The sequence below is a fragment of the Syngnathus scovelli genome, chromosome 11, assembly GCF_024217435.2.
Source record: "Syngnathus scovelli strain Florida chromosome 11, RoL_Ssco_1.2, whole genome shotgun sequence".
Classification (NCBI taxonomy): Eukaryota; Metazoa; Chordata; class Actinopteri; order Syngnathiformes; family Syngnathidae; genus Syngnathus; species Syngnathus scovelli.
This window is the reverse complement of record NC_090857.1, coordinates 3351555-3362066: the sequence shown is the minus strand read 5'-3', so window position 1 is coordinate 3362066 and position 10512 is coordinate 3351555. Positions and strand designations below refer to the sequence as shown.

Sequence of the window (10512 nt, the reverse complement as noted above, 5' to 3'; positions counted from 1 at the left end):
ATATTCTTTCACTGGAGTGCACTCAACATGCAGGGGTGTCTGCATAATATGTCACGCTGTGCTAATTACTGGCGGTAGCAGAGAGCCTGAATAGCTAAATATGTTTTGCCAAGATCAAGTACTGTCCAGAATGCTTGCCAGGAGGTCCTATTAGGAAATGAGTCCTTCAGCTCAGGGAGGTAAAAGGATTGCACTTTTTGCCATGAGCCGTTCATGTCTTAAGTCTTTAAAATGTGGGTCACATACCAGAGCAGTAACCTTGGAATTTGGGGAGAAAATAAAGGAGCCTTTGATGCCCGTCTCACAACATGGCCACTGCATAAAATCAGGCTGCATCTGTTATGCCAAGAAAAAATAAATTATACAATTTTATATATATATATATATATATATATATATATATATATATATATATATATATATAGCTGTTTCACAGACACTGCAAACTGTGGAGAAATTTTGGCAGCTCCTTCCTCGGAATCTAAAAACACATTTTGTTCTCCCGAGGCGCGGCGGCCTCAAGACTAAATGTGCACAACAAGATAGTAAATGCGCTTCCTTTCAGGCCCCTGTAGCTATATTTTTAAGAAGAGCTTTCCAGTTAAAGAAAGCACCTCTCAAAACATCACACAAAATGCCACTTTCACTGCTTTCATTTTGGCATCGCAGGAAAAAAATAAATGTACACTGATGATAAAAAAAACCACCCAAGGTTACAAAGGGCAGTATTGGAGAAGACACATGTCCAAAAAGAAATATTCCGTATTCTGTGTGTTTGGACTACAATAACGCCTTGTATCCACATAATTGCTCAGATTTTGCATATTTTTTAAAAAACAGAGTGACCTTACCCATAATGTGAACGAGTGTGTTCTGACAGCTTGTGTGTAGTGTGTGCGCTATATGGAATGACCAACACAGCACACCACACACATAACTAATATCTCCGCCCCCAAGCCAGATGTCTGACTGACCTAAGATTCTGCCAAAAGGCATCCACGCTGCGGTGAAATAAAAAAAAAGAGAATAATAAAAGCTAAAACAAAACAAGTTAGATTATCTGAGAACGACATTGCAGTTGAACACAATGAAACAAATTCGAAACAAGCATTAAAAAGTTTCCACAACGTTTTGCCTGTTCTGTCTTGCTGCTCATTAAACATGGCGGATGCGAAGATCCCCAGAAAAGTGCAAAAGCAGTTTGAGGTCTCTTCTCGGTTAATTGGCATTGATGGATGATCACATGAAGACACAGCTTGACTCGACTGTCTCTCATACAAAGAGACAACAGAAAAGCTTCACAAATTCTAGCCAGTCATTTTTCACAGCCAAACACTTTTCTTTCTGCCAAGCCTTTTTTTATTTTTTTATTTTTTATCACATTACTATCAGCATTCATGTGCAATTGGCAAGCCAACACTTGGCTCCCCTTTGGAAATTCTGCTCAAGAATCTTTTCCAATTATTGATCTGTTGGATTTAAATGTGAAGTTCCTCCATTGAGACGATTACACTCAATCCGTCCTACCTATCATTCGCTATTGATAGCTGCTCTCCACGGTGCGTTTGGTAACTGTGAAATATTTGTTTTTCTCCATAGCACCCATCTGCTGTGTTGTTCATAATTTGACCAGCATTGAAAAGCAACATTTTTCCAATTAACTCTGGCGAAAACACAATCAGGAGCTAACGCTGCCCGTGTAAGCATTTACGTCCGTACGTGGCGTGATGGGTTTGACATTTGACGTGCTCGGCCACTCAGCAGGGCGACGAGAGAAAGCAACGGCTTATTAAGTGCTCAGATATTCTGATTGCAGCCACCAGCGCTGCCAGTAATGAGATAGAATATCAGCAGCCCTCAGTGACTTCCATTCGCATCAAGCCTGGGGAGAAAAAAAAAAGAGCTGTGGTGACATTTGGAATCTCACTGGAGACACTTTAGTAGCCCACAAAGCATGCAAACTTGCCACATGTGACATATTGCAGGAAGAAAAAAAAAACATTTTGCTATTCATATCACAGATAGGAGTCATCAGTTGGAGAGCTGTTCCAAATATTCGAGTTTTGTGCATTTCTGCTTTGGGCTCGGTTTGAAAGAGCAGACACACAATGTGAAAATAAATTTCTGTTCTCACAATTTTGTCAGGAATCGGATGGAGCAGGGTGACCAAATGCAAAGACACACTCGGCAAAGTCACATGACCTAACAAACAAAACCAACAACAGGACTGACCAACAAAGACGTGAGACAAAAAGACATGAAGACATTAAGTCGGCAACAATGACCCGACTGGTCGTGAGGGGCAGACAAGACTTATATACACGACAGGTAACAAGAGGCAGGTGAGAATAATCCAACTTATCATGGGCACACAGGAGGGGAGGGGCGAGCACACAGACAGAAACCATGACAACAGACACATAGTGGAATGGCTGGGGGACGAGACGCAAGAGTGGTTTTGATTCTCCACACCCAAATCTGAAGCAAGACGACAGAGGTCAAATAAGTACATGATTCTTTATGCATTGCGCATTTGGATGGCTGAGTAAAGCAAAAAAATAAATACAATTAAATTGAAAAGGCAGCAACTGCCTTTCTGTTTAGTGTCATTTCCTTCCATTGTCAATTGGTAAGTCAAGTCACAAGCCTGCCATTTGTTTAGCATATGTACATGCCTCATAAATTTGAGTGGGGCTGTTTCCAAAACCACGGCTCCTTCCTTTTTTTTAGTGCGTAATTTAATATTCATACACAGGTTTTCTCTCAGTACTCCAACTTCCCCCTCGGTTGATTGAAAATTCTGATGTAGGATGATTTTGTGTTTTTTGTCCATTTGAACCAAAAAATTTTGTGCAGCTGGGCGACTGCAATTTATCTTGCACTTAAGTCAAATTCAACATGATTAATTATAATTTTATTTTTATTTGAATAAACTTGTTTAAAGCATACAAAAGCAGAGTTCTTAGCCTGCCTAATTAATGTTGCAGTCTAACGAAATATTGTTGACTTTGGCTAAACCTCACGTTTTGGAAACCTTGAGGAAAAAATACCAGAGAACTTTTTTATTTATTCATTTTATTTTGTAGGCACACCAATTTGTTTTGCTGACAAATATGTAGTTATTTGAAATTTTGCTGAAGAATAAGCAGACGGTCCGGCTGTATTGCAAAGGCTCGACTGGATTCCCCCCCACTCACAGCACATGACATCTGTAAAATGGGATTCGCTATCACAGTGCTCGGTGGAAGCCATTACTCTTGGGAAGAAAAAAAAAAAAAACACTTTTTCACATTTTTCTCTGCTCCGAGCCAGCGAACAGATAACACTATCCTTTGTTATCTGGCCGTATATTTTGCCCCATACATCAACGGTTACAGCGAGATCGCATCAATTTGACATCCTGTTTGAGCATTTATAAACCTATCCAGGCTTTATATTTTCGATATTGCCCCGCTCCCCTCCATTAGTTTCTCGCAGCCCATGCTCCCATTCAGCCATTGTTATTTCCAAAGCTTGCACAAGATCTATTTGGACAGTTTTGCTCCCGCATTAATGGCTGGAAATGAAAACGAGGCCATTGTTGACTGGACAAAAGGAGCTACTGCTCTGAAAAGCGGTGCTGATTGTCTGATGTGATTTGACACCTCTGGTCAAACTCCCAAGAGGACAAAAATCTTTTCATCTTCACATTCAAACCATTTTTGAAGTCTTGCACGATTCAGTGTAAAATGAGAATCACGCCTGTTAAACTAATAAAAAGAATACAGAAAAAAATGTAACAATAATAATGACTACAGTGTTGAATGTTTAATTTGGGAATGATTTCGCTACCATCTGTTGAGCAGATATTTGCGATTCACTCACTGACTTGGACAGCTTTGACCTGATGACGGTGCCACATGGAAACATATGAGAGCAAGCTATGACATGTCCAGCACTGGGGAAATCATTAACTTCTCTACCTACGTTTCCAGACTGTTATTTCCAAACTCGGCACACCAGATGTCAAACAGGAGCAAAGCCAGCGGAAACGTCAGAGGATCAATGAAAGTCATTGAGATGCTTCACCGAGCCAATTGCGGGTAGCTCATGAAGAAATGTATTATTAAATATTCCACCATGCCAATTTGGCCCAAAACACACAAACCATTTAAAGTAGTGAGTACACAGAACATTAACTAATCAATGGACAGATGAAGTGTACAATAAGTGCGAAAGGTTAACAATAACAAGAAAGGTACATTATATAATAAAATATGGAATTTATATACAAGGAAATGTCAGCCCCGTTCTGCCTTAAGAGAATAGTGATGGAGAATATGTTTGACAGTTCAAGAAAGTGTGAGTAGTGTTAAAGGTCACAGCAGTAAGTCTAGATGACATCTTACAGTATGCTAATTAAACTGCACCCAAATTGACATAAAATTGCCTTTTCCGTTTCACACCTCAATCTGTTGCCATCACAACGAAGGTGGCAAGTTTTACATGTGGTAAGCGGTTGAAAATGGATGGAAGGAAGTTTGATTAGAAGGTCCTCGCTTTGATGGCGTCGTCTAACCGCTCGCCGTCTCTTGGGTGCATCTTAACTTGGTATCTTGGGAGCGCTTTGATATGCTCTGATTAACCAACAAAAAGCTCTGTATTTTTTCTTTGCTATTCCCTTTGAGCCTGTCCCAGCTGTGCAAAAGTTAAGTAGGAACCACTTCAGTACTAATGGGATGAAAAGTCACGCAAGTAGAAAATGATATCCACTTATTGCATCAAAAAAGATTAGACCAACGTACATTTTAATGCAAATGTGATTGAAAAATTTAGCCATTACCTTTTAATCGTGAAATATTGCAATTGTCTTTTTTTATCCACGGAGCATTCAAGGATTTTTTTTTTTCTTGTGATGATGAATAGCAGTTTTCTTTTTATTCATTATTTTATCATTCTCCAAAGAATATTCAAAATTTGAATAGAAAGTCCACACTTTGAAATATTGTTCGGCAGAGGACGAGAACAAGGCCGACCTCACAAAAGAACACAGAGAAAACACAACGTGCCTCTTGCCACTGATGCCTGCCTCGGGGATAAAACAACATTTGGAAAGGCTAGCCCAGTCGTGTGACCTTGGGCCTCGGCCTCGTTCTTGGACAGCAAAGGTTAAACAGGTTTTGCATACCAAGAGACGTGACCTCTTGTTTTGGCTCCCACATAATCGTAGCCATGTGATGGCTATTCAATCTCGCTTCTCCTCTGTTTACTTTGTCCGCAACACCTGCTGCCTCTGAGCCAGTAAGTGAGAGGTTGCACACAAGAGCAGCACGCTGGACGTGGGAGTGCTACACACACACGCACATACACACACACACTTACGAATTAACTGCCAGAGCAGTGATAAGAACCCTCATCCCGTCTGTTTCCTCGCTCATCGGAGACTTCATAACGCGAATCCCTGCCAGAAAAACAGACCTCTCCGAGTTAGGATCTATTACATCTGGTACAAGAGAAGCAAAATTTAAGCCCCGTATTTGCACAATATATATTTCACTGGGCCCGGTGAATGTACTGTATTGAACAAATCTACTTTTTCTGCTGAGAACCTCGTTATGTTGGAACACAGTTTTCTCTTTGTGCATATTCTGTATTATATAACCGAGTTTGTATATTGATGATAATGAGGAGTTGTTGAACTAAAATCCTGAAGGCAGAAATAATGAAGCTGCACTGGTAGTCTTACTGTCGATATATAGAAGAAAGAATAACATTAGTTTGTTTTCTGGCTTGGCATTGTTTGTTGTTTTCTATGGTCATGAGCTATAGAATGGGTCGAGCTATCTCTTAGAGATAGGGTGAGAATCTCGGTCAACCGGGAGAGACTCGGAGTAGAGTCGCTGCTCCTCCACGTTAAGAGGTGATGAGGTGGCTCGGGCATTCTCTCAGGATGCCTCCTGGACGCCTCCCTGGGGAGGTGTTCCGGGCATGTCCCACCGGTAGGAGACCCTGGGGACGACCCAGGACGCGCTGGAGAGACTATGTCTCTCAGCTGGCCTGGGAAGGCCTTGGGATCCCCCGGGATGAGCTGGATGAAGTGGCTGGGGAGAGGGAAGTCTGGGAGTCCCTCGTAAAGCTGTTGACCCCGCAACCTGACCCCGGATAAGCGGAAGAAGATGGATGGATGGATGGTATTGTTCCATTACCTGACCCTAAAATATGTGACAGTGTTCAGTCATCTCATGAATGATGCATTTTTAGATATGGTGCATTCTTAGTAATCTTTACAAGCAGAGTTTCTGAAAGCACATGAATAAAACTCAGATTTATATAGCCAAGCTAATTCTATTCTTAGATCAAGGACAAGGATGGCGATGGTCTGCTTTCCTTCCCCAAAGAACAATGACATTTAATGGACTCAGTCTGCTGTCAGGACTTATTTTCTTTTTGTTTTTAAATGGCATAAATATAAATCTGCAGACGTTGCTCTAACAAGAGCTGCTGCTTTTGCGTTCTGTAAAGCGATTCTTCCGTCATTGTTTATCAGATGGATTGCTGAGGGCTCACTTTCCTTTTGGGATTACAATCTCACTTCCAGCATCCGAATAACGGCGCTTAGCTATGTGGACTTGCATTTATTTATTGCAGCAAAGAGAAACCAAAACAAAATACAGTAAATATGAGCTATACTTCATTATTTATTTACATATCTAGTATTTATTTAGAGCAGCAAAGAGAAACCAAAACAAAATACAGTAAATGTTAGCTATACTTTTCCACTTTTCATTTTGAATGAGAAAAGCCATGCTGATTTTTCCGTATCCAAGGGTGTTAATTAATTGAGCAGTTCTGTCCCTTTTATTAAGCCATGCAATTATAAGTGAGTTAAACGATGCCCAATGTGAATAATATCTAATCAGATGAATAGATTTTTCCAATTAATGTGCCCTCCAGTCTCGGGGTGTGAGAAAATGTGTTTCAGATTTGCTCATAAATCCAAGTATCGATTTCTAGGCGAAGGTCAGGCGATTCAATAAATAAAAGCCAGCTTGCTCTTCACCATGCACTATCAATCTCTGAAGAACGGTTGGAAGCCGTTTGGATTGAGTGCTGATGCCGTCGGACTTGACTGGGTTGGGACCAGTGCTATACAAACTATGTTGCCAAACATTTCTGTCAAACTACAGTCTTGTTTTGTGTGAGGCAATAGATAGATCAATTTTCTGTACCGCTTTGTCCCCACGGGGGTCACGGGCGTGCTGGAGCCTATCCCAGCGGTCATCGGGCAGTAGACAGGGGACACCCTGAACCGGTTGCCAGCCAATCGCAGGGTCCACACTCGCACCTCGGGGCAATTTGGAGTGCTCAATCAGCCTACCAAGCATGTTTTTGGCATGTAGGAGGAAACCGGAGTGCCGGGAGAAAACCCACGCGGGCACAGGGAGAACATGCAACCTCCACACAGGGAAAGTCAGCGGTGGAATCGAACTCGCACCCTCCTAACTGTGAGGCGGCCCGCAATATAGCCAATCGTAGATAAAATTGATTTATGCAATAATGTGTTTGTCAGACAATCAACCAACAACATTTTTGAGAATGTCATGTTCTTTCATTAGCGTGATGTTGTTGAAGGTGACTTCATCTTTTTTTTTTTTTCATGACCCTTTTCCCAAATGGAATCGGTGGTATTAAGCTAAACTCAACACGGCCTCAAAAGCTGACATTCATCGTAAATGGCACCTCTAATGAAACTGACCAGTAAGAGCCACTTTGTCTCTGTGGACATGGACTCCCTGTACACCATTACTGTGTTGAGTGTTTTATCAGCAAATAGTGATTTAATGCTTTGTGGTCTACCTCAAGCTGTGCTTCTCACACATGAAGTGGAATGCTATTAGAGAAAAATGTGGGGGGAGGAGAGGGGAATGGACGCCTGTGGACAGAGTCTCGTCGCACACCGGGAATCGAGCTGACTGTGCTGTTTTGATGGACAGGCCATGTCTGTATGTATTTGGGGTGCCTATATGACAGCGCCAGCAGTGTTTGGCACGGAGGACTGGAGAGGGGCATGAAAAAAACAAATAGGGTCAATCTGAGAGGTCAGCGAGGTGGTCTTGTTTGTTTACTTCAGTCCTCAGCACAATCATGAAAGATGAGAAGTGAACTGGTCATCAAAAAAAAGTACCAGTCAAAGGTTTGGAAACAGCTTCAAACAATGAGAAATACAAGCTAATAAATGTGGATGTTGCACAGTTGGGAACTGAATGTGTTACATGAGAATGGCACACGTGATCTAAAAACCAAGTGGCGAAAAAGGTCCAAAATGTCACCACCAAAATGAAAGAAAAAAAACTAAAATTATACAATACCGTATTTTCCGCACTATAAGGCGCAGCTAAAACCTCAAATTTTCTCAAAAGCTGACAGTGAGCCTTATAATCCGGTGCGCCTTATATATGGACCAATATGGGTTCGTGGATACGGACTAACTTATTAAAGTAAACTTTACGTGTTTATTTTGTGTGTTGTGTGATAGTAATGTTTGCACAACGTTGAGTTATTGATATACTGGTAATGTGTGTTGGATCAGGTATGATGAGCTGCAAGAACGTGCCCTCGTTCCATAACAAAAAGTCATTCCGGGTCAGCAAGCATCACTCATATCACTAAGCGGACTCCGAAAATACCAGGATATGCAAAGCTGTAATGTGGGCATACGGTATTTTTTTTCCCCAAGCACTTAAGATGCATACATTGCGGATTGAACCAGGAAATCACAATCAATTGAGGAATATGTTCTTACCGGAGCAGCAAGCATTATATTCAATTTAGCATTTAAAAGCGAGATGCACAGAGACCATCCAAGGCACAAATCACATTATCTTTCAGTGATAAGATACACTTTATACAAATTCCAGTCACCCATAAAGGTTTACAAAAATGCATTTAATCTCGACGTTGCCACTGTGACTGGAAAGCAAAGCGCGCTTGAAAATACAAATCAATCATAACCTTCATTTGAGTCAAGAGAAGATGAATATTGACACATTTATAAGAACACCAGCGAAATTGAGACATCCAGCAACAGCACAGTCTGGCTGTGTGTGGTGTGTGTGGTGTGTGTGTGTATGGGGGGGTTATTGAATGCGTGGGTGTGTTAATGTTGAGACAACATATCAGCAGAGGCGACGGATGTTTGCACGTCTAAATTCGATTTGCCGAGAGCATTAGTGCAAGAGGATACTCTCGGGTGCACACTCACCAAGACTGGTCAGATTCTCTTTTAGGTGTGGCGTCACTTTCAAATTCTCTTTGAGTTAATCCTCTTTTAATTACACACTATTTTTTCCAGTGTTTCAAGCAAGAATGATTTTGCTGCACAGTTTTTGTTAAGCAGACCTTCAAACAGCGGCTTGTGATATCTTGCGGGGCGGCTGCTGGCACCGGAGTGCTTCTGTGTGGGCATGTGAACTTGGCCAAGGCATGATATGAGCGAAATTCCGTTTGATTGTTTCCAGGAGATTGTTCATCACAGTTCAGCCTGTGCGGTGGCTTTCCAAGCTGTGTGATGCGCTGAGTGTCCAAGAGACGGATTAGTGGGGAAACATGCAATAGGCTTTAGCTTCTTTTCTGGAACAGCTCCATTTTCAGAAGGGACTCCCGTTACGCTTCACTGACATCAAAATAGCATGGCGTTACCCCAATATGATAGATGTATTAAGAATAGTATGAGAACTGGGCATACATTGTTTTTCACTCTATCTATCTATCTATCTATCTATCTATCTATCTATCTATCTATCTATCTATCTATCTATCTATCTATCTATCTATCTATCTATCTATCTATCTATCTATCTATCTATCTATCTATCTATCTATCTATCTATCTATCTATCTATCTATCTATCTATCTATCTATCTATCTATCTATCTATCTATCTGCCTGCCTGCCTGCCTGCCTGCCTGCCTGCCTGCCTGCCTGCCTGCCTGCCTGCCTGCCTGCCTGCCTACCTACCTACCTACCTACCTACCTACCTACCTACCTACCTACCTACCTACCTACCTACCTATCTATCTATCTATCTATGAAACAACTGAATGAAGTAACTATTTATGTATGGAATATCCATGTAAAACTAATTTGAGTCTGCTCAGTGGTGCCCCAAGGTCCATTGCCTCCATGATTATGCTATTTCTATGAAATTGTACGGAGGCAGAGCTGGGTCAGTGGAACCTTTGAGAGAGGGATTAATCGAAGTCGGGGTCTGCTGATGCATGCTCATGCTTCTTGGGGCCTCCATAATTCACATTGTCAGCCGAGGAGTCGGAGCCCAGCGCCAACCCGGACCTGTCTCTCATCATAACATACAGTCAAGAGCCTGTCAGAACAGATGAAGCCACCGGCTCAGCACTGTCGAGGAACATTGAGCTGTAATTTACATTCTTGTGCCCCGACAGGTCTCACTAAATCCAGGTCTGACCATGATACGCCGGCGTCTGATCAAGAAAGCTCTGCTCTCAGAGAACACG

At 41.8% G+C, this 10512-nt stretch overlaps 1 long non-coding RNA gene across 1 annotated transcript; it reads right to left on the bottom strand.

Annotated features, from left to right (window-relative positions):
• Positions 1-563: 563 nt before the first annotated feature.
• On the bottom strand, positions 564-2292 carry LOC125977368 (uncharacterized). The gene is made up of 2 exons (XR_007484610.2): positions 2135-2292; positions 564-1882 (listed from the first exon to the last, which is right to left on the bottom strand). It is a non-coding gene; the product is annotated as an uncharacterized lncRNA (long non-coding RNA).
• Between the last annotated feature and the right edge of the window lie 8220 nt (positions 2293-10512).